This window comes from Vicia villosa, unplaced genomic scaffold (genome assembly GCF_029867415.1).
Source record: "Vicia villosa cultivar HV-30 ecotype Madison, WI unplaced genomic scaffold, Vvil1.0 ctg.001134F_1_1, whole genome shotgun sequence".
Classification (NCBI taxonomy): Eukaryota; Viridiplantae; Streptophyta; class Magnoliopsida; order Fabales; family Fabaceae; genus Vicia; species Vicia villosa.
Window position 1 is genome coordinate 360,028 of NW_026705498.1, and position 6,271 is coordinate 366,298.

Consider the following 6,271-nt stretch of genomic DNA (forward strand, 5'->3'; position numbering starts at 1 on the left):
TGGATAAGAATTTATCATTTTCATAGCGATAATAACCTATATAAATATAATATTTTATCTTTTTTTATTTATGAAATATTAAAAACTGTTATTCTAATAATTTGTTTTCTATATGTTCATTTAATATATTATAATAATTTAATAATATTTAAAATATACGTACTACCATTTAACTCTAAAAGTAAATATACATATTTTAAAGACCGCCACCCTCAAACATTTGCTCATAGTTTTAATTTAATGAAACTTTTGTTAAGATGAAAGGATAAATCTATGTGCTTGAGACCAATATATGTTTTAAAACTCTTATAAACACAACATATTATATTCATCTCTCTCCACATAGATACACTAAATTTAAATATAAAACTTTCGGATTCCATTTTTTAATTAATAAATTGATAAAACTTTCGGATTATATATGAAATTATTTGTTAAAAAAACCGCAGGCGGAAACCTATAAAAAGGCCGTATGATTCTAATTAGGGTGTATATAAATAGTCCTATGATTCTAATTATAAAGTTTATTGCAGCAACAATGAACAGCGTTAAAAAACTCCAGAGTGAGTCTACTGAATTACCCGATTGTATTATATCACATATCTTTTCAAAGTTAAGTTTGAAGACTTTGGTGAAAACTAGTGCTTTGTCCAAACAATGGTATCACGAATGGGGATTACGGAAGGATCTCAATTTTGATCTCCATAACATGTTTGATCATTATAATACAATGCTTGAATTACCAAAATCCATGTCACTCCTTCAAGAGGCTCAATCTCAATTTGCCACAAGATTGGATAATTTCATGTTAAAATATCATGGTGATATGATCCGTTCAATCCGAGTAAATTTTCCATTAGGCCATGATCATACTGATGTCATTGATAGATTACTTCACAAAGGACTTCTTAAGGGTGCCAATCGTATTGAGTTTCTTTTCGCATATAAAACTCATGATGATGATGATGATGATGATATTGATTTGGAAATAATAAAGCCATACAAATTTTCGTTTCCTTTCTTATCTAACAATGATTCTGTGACATATTTGCATCTACAGAACTGCCACATAGCACAACATATAGAATTTTCAGAATTGAAGAATTTGATAACTCTTGTATTGCATCTAATTCCTTTGAGATCTGACTTAAAAATAACCAGTTCAACATTGCTTCATTTGAACATTAAGTGCGGGGATATAGTTTTGAGCTCGTGGAATATAGATATCAATGCATCAAATCTCTCTTCCTTTGAATATCATTCTAAGTCAAAATACTTTGGACTTTCGCACAGAGTGAACATTAAGTCTCACAAGTTATCCAAGTTTAGCTCTATAGCTCGTAATATTTCTAAGTTTGTCAATTTTTCTAAAATGGAAAGTTTGACAACAATTGTGTTGGATGGACTCCATGAATGTGTTCAAACTAAAGTCATGCCTCATTTATTTTCTAAATGTCTCCAACTTGAAGACATCATCTTTAAAAACTGCAGGTTCACTTGTGATATGAAAATTATCAGTGCAAAGTTGCGTCATTTGACCATAATTAATTGTTGCCATAAGAATCTCAATTTTTATAAGATAGATATTGATGCTTTGAATCTCTCATCCTTTGAATATAAAGGTTACAAGAGCCTAATCACTGTTGAGGCTCCAAAGTTATTGAAGGTTTTTTGGGATGAAGGTTTTAGAGAGAAAAATATATATATAACTTTACTACGATTGCAAGATTACATCAAGTTGAGGATTTAGCTATGCATATGACGCTTCCACTGGTAAATCACTCAAAACCCATACATGCTAGTTGATGTTTATGTGTTTGTCAATAATTTCTTTTAATTGACTTTAAATGTTATTGGTGTAAACAGATATCCAAGCTAACGAAGGATTTGGTTCAATTTCAAAATCTTAGACGATTGAAATTATTTATTGAGGGAGTATATGATCCTAATATGGACTACTTTTGGATTTTAGATATTGTAATGGCTTCTCAACGTCTTCAAAATCTTTCTCTAACGGTGAGTAATTCAACCCTTTAGTTTTTGGTTGTTATTTTTTAAGTACTATTTTACAATTTTACTATTTTTATGAATAATAATTTTCAAAATAGTCATATGTAAATCAATCTTATGAAATTAAACTTGTATTTTTATGAATAATACAAGTTTTATTACCCTTATCTAAATAGTCATATGCCTAATGAAATTTTAAAATGTTTGTATGTATAAATCATCTATTTTAGTATTATGATTGTTATTTTTCAATTTTCAGATTCAAAATGCACACGAGAAAAAACCACATATGATTGGATCTCATAGGCAAAGAAGAAAATATGCAGGATTTTTTCATAATGATTTAAAATATGTGCAGCTACATGGTTGTGTTTGTTCAACAAATATAATTGAGTTAGCTAGTCACATATTGAGGAGTGCAAAATCGCTTAAGCAAATCACTTTTAGTTCTCGTGACAATTTCTATATAGGTGATGGAAGATGGAACGAGGGCTCTAACGGTTGTTGTTGGTTTGAACGAAATCTTATTCATGAGATGCTTAAAGATGAAGTAAAAGAACAATGTCAACTCATTATTTTGTAAGTGGAGTTTGTAAAATGCAGCAAAGCATTGAGGCCAAGGCAATTGGCGCCTCCACTTACAAACAACACACAGGCGCCCATGTGGATTGACAACAACGTGTGCTTACTCCAATCCAATTGGCGCCTCTACTTACTTTACTTTTTAGGTGCAGCGCCAATTCGCCTGACATCAGCTTTGACTGTATGAAGAAGTGGGATATATTGATAATTTTTTTGAAAAGTGACGTATATTGGAAATTTTATTGAAAAAATGGGTTATATTTGGTAAAAAATTCAGCAACCAGTTTCTTACCGCATTGAATTAAATACATAAATAAAGGAACATTTTCATCGTGAAATACTGCAAACATATAAACAATTTCTCTCTCAACCATTCTTTCAAATTATTATTTACATGTAATCATTGTGATTTAGTTCTCGTTCTTTCACATTCATATTTAGGTACTCATCATATTTCCATATTCATTGTGGCACTGATTTTATTTTGGTTTCTTTTATGTGTTTTTAATTCTAATTCTAATTGTCTAATACAGTAAATTCTTGCACCAGTAAATAGAGATAAATTTGCTTCAATTCAATGAAAGTAATTGTCTATTTCTAATTAAATTAATTACAATCGTTTTGGTCTCTTTTATATGTTTTAACTCTTTGATAAGAAAATAGAAAGACCATAAAACAAAATAAAAACAACTGAGTGCAGGGCAACTCTACATCTTCTGCTTCCTACAATATTGGAAATGCTTTCATGATATACAAAATAGACACAAACGCCATAATGAGTGTGTTTTATATACTGTGTTAGATATTAGGTCTTAAAGTCGTGTCTATTTACTATTTTCTTTGTGTTAGTGTTTTTACTCTTTGAATAATTTATGGGACAGAGAACTTTCTTTCGAAATGTTATTATGTGGGGTTGATATCGTTATCAATGATTTAATTTAATTTATGATTTAATATATATATATAAACTAGTTAAATGAAACCTGCAAATAAGAATTTATACATTTCTCTGTTTAATAATTTCATAATTTGCAAGTAACTATCATAACATGATTTTAAAGAAGTTACATCATCACCATTCACCTCATTTGGAAAATATAGAATTTTCTTTTTTTTTCTTGTATAAACACTAAACAGAACCATGAGTTGTCACGATGGTATGTTGCTGGACTTTCCTACAGTATCAAACTAATAGATAAGTCACTTACCAAACAGTGGGGTTCACAGAAAGACAAGAGTTGAGGTTTAATGCTTTATGCTTTTAACGCCTTTGAAAGAGACTTGAGATAACTAGTCAGGTCCCAACCATTAGATAAAGATGAAAAGTAATCAGTTACTGAACCGATAAGAGATACCCAGGGAAAACACTATTCTAAATTATCAAATGTGCTAAAATACTACCAAAAGCCTCATGTCCTGGATAATTATATAGTCAAACATGTTTGACTTCAAACGTAAAAAATGACAGCAAGTGCACATACCCTACAAGGTCATGGCTATTTAGATTCACTTACATTGAATAAATTTAAGTCATAGCCTGAGATCTCTCGCTTTCATCTCCATTCATTTGAGTCTTAGCCTGAGATCTGAGGACTAATACGGACCGGCCTGCAAGAACATTAAACACCATTCATTTGAGTCATAGTCTGAGATCTCTCGCTTTCATCTCCAAACCTGACGAAGAAAAAATATCAGATCAAGCGATAAACTAACATGTTATGTTACATGTACTCTATTACTTTGAAGAATGTTAGGCAATGAACACTTTAATCGAATAATGAAGTGCTTATCGTCTTTTATTAGGTGATTTAAGAATCACCACTGCATGACTCACTATACCTCTTATTCATGAGAGAAACATCCTTAACTAAGATAATCATACATTATGGCCAAATAGAGAAACTCCCCTGCATGACTAATTTATTTAGAGTCAAATGGAGAACTTACGGTATAACTATAGAAAATCCTCAAATAAAATTAGAACAATTATACTCGATACAAATAGGCCAACCAGCCCCCCCAACTTGAATATGATCATAAAAACCAAAAACAATATTTGTCAAATCACATACCTACAATAGGGAATTAACTTAAGGTTTCCAAACTTTGATAAGACTGAAAAAACTCAATGAAAAGCTAGAAACAAAAGTTCAAATAATATTGAAATTAAAAGTTATGACCAGGTTGTTGAAGTCCCAATTCCACGCATGTCCAGGTTGTTTCTTCCTGGCAGTAGCTGCCACAACCTGAAATCATAATACAACATGCTTCAAACTAAACCATTTTGCCAGCCAAGTCTGATTTCAAAATTTAGTGACAGACAAAAACATTAGTTCTAAGAATAGAAAAATCATATAGTTATTCTCAAAACTTATACCAGATATTTCAATTTACTCGATAGAATATAGTTTGATTTCTAGGTTAAAATAAACTAAACTTTGAAATGTTGAGGGTATTGAGAAGGAGGTAAGTGTAAATTTTAAAAGTATTGCGATGAGAAGCAACACAGTCAATAACGAGAATGTGGTCGCCTTCCTCGTTGGAGCGGAGAGATTCAACAAGGTTGAGTTTACACAAGTTAGGTAAAGAAGCGTAACCGTGAACGAGAGAGTAAACACGATCAGAGGATTTCTCGGTCTCAGAGGTCGAATGAAAAGCCTGTTGACAAAACAGAAGGAGAGAGTATTAGATTAGTTGAATTTTGGGAATTTGTTGACTTTCATTGAATTATTGTTTACCTTTGACCAATTCTTAGAGTTGGGAACAAGAGAGACAAGTGAGGAGGAGTCTGCTAAGGGGGCGGGCGAAGGGTTTATTTTGCGGGTGGGTGAGTTCACCTTCGCGACCTTTGATGAATTTTAAGGGCGCCACGGTTGGTTCACCGTCGTGTCGTGGATATGATAAGTTGTTTCAATTTTTTAGTTTACAACGCATGTGATAAAATGTATATGGATGATTGTTGATGTATTGTTGTGATAAATGTTTTAGGGTAATTACTGTAACTGTAACACCCCATTTCTACCCGGCAATTATAATGCGGAAAATATCAGAGTATTTAAAAATTTCTCGACAAACAAATTAGGCGTCACATATTCACTTCAACAATAAATCACTTCATCGCATTTAGCGAATACATAGCACTTTTTAAAACAGAATAACTTCTTTTATTAATAAAATAGCGGAGTCATGATTCTCAATTTCCTAATCAAGTAACATCTTAATCACATAAATAACATCATATTAATAAAGTACATTCACTTAACATATCATTCTAATAAACCAGGATAGTCACTGATCGTACCTGATCAGAAGAATCGTCAAGGCGGCGGTATCTGGCTTGAAGAGCAAAATGGGGGGGTACCTGCAAGGTCCTCCGATGCTTAAGTTAGTAGCTATCAGAGAATGAGGGTTGAGAGTGAAGAATGGAATACCTGGCCCTCTAGTGAAAGAGGGTATTTATAGCCCCCAGCGCTGGGCCAAGGTTCCCTAATTGGGCCAAATCCAACTGGAGGCCCACGTGCTAGGGAACTGCCAGAACGTCCCGTGCTAGGGCTGAGTCAGCAAGAGACTCACGTTCTGGATGAGCATGGCGTAGGTTTCGGAGATGGTTGACCGAATCCTTCGCTAAAGCGTGGCGCGTGGTCTTCGCGCGTGGATAACTCTCGACGGTTACCCAGTA

The 6,271-nt window shown here is 32.8% G+C and overlaps 1 pseudogene; it reads left to right on the top strand.

Annotated features, from left to right (window-relative positions):
* Positions 1-538: 538 nt before the first annotated feature.
* LOC131633516 (uncharacterized) lies at positions 539-2,593 on the top strand (annotated as a pseudogene).
* The last annotated feature ends 3,678 nt before the right edge of the window (positions 2,594-6,271 follow it).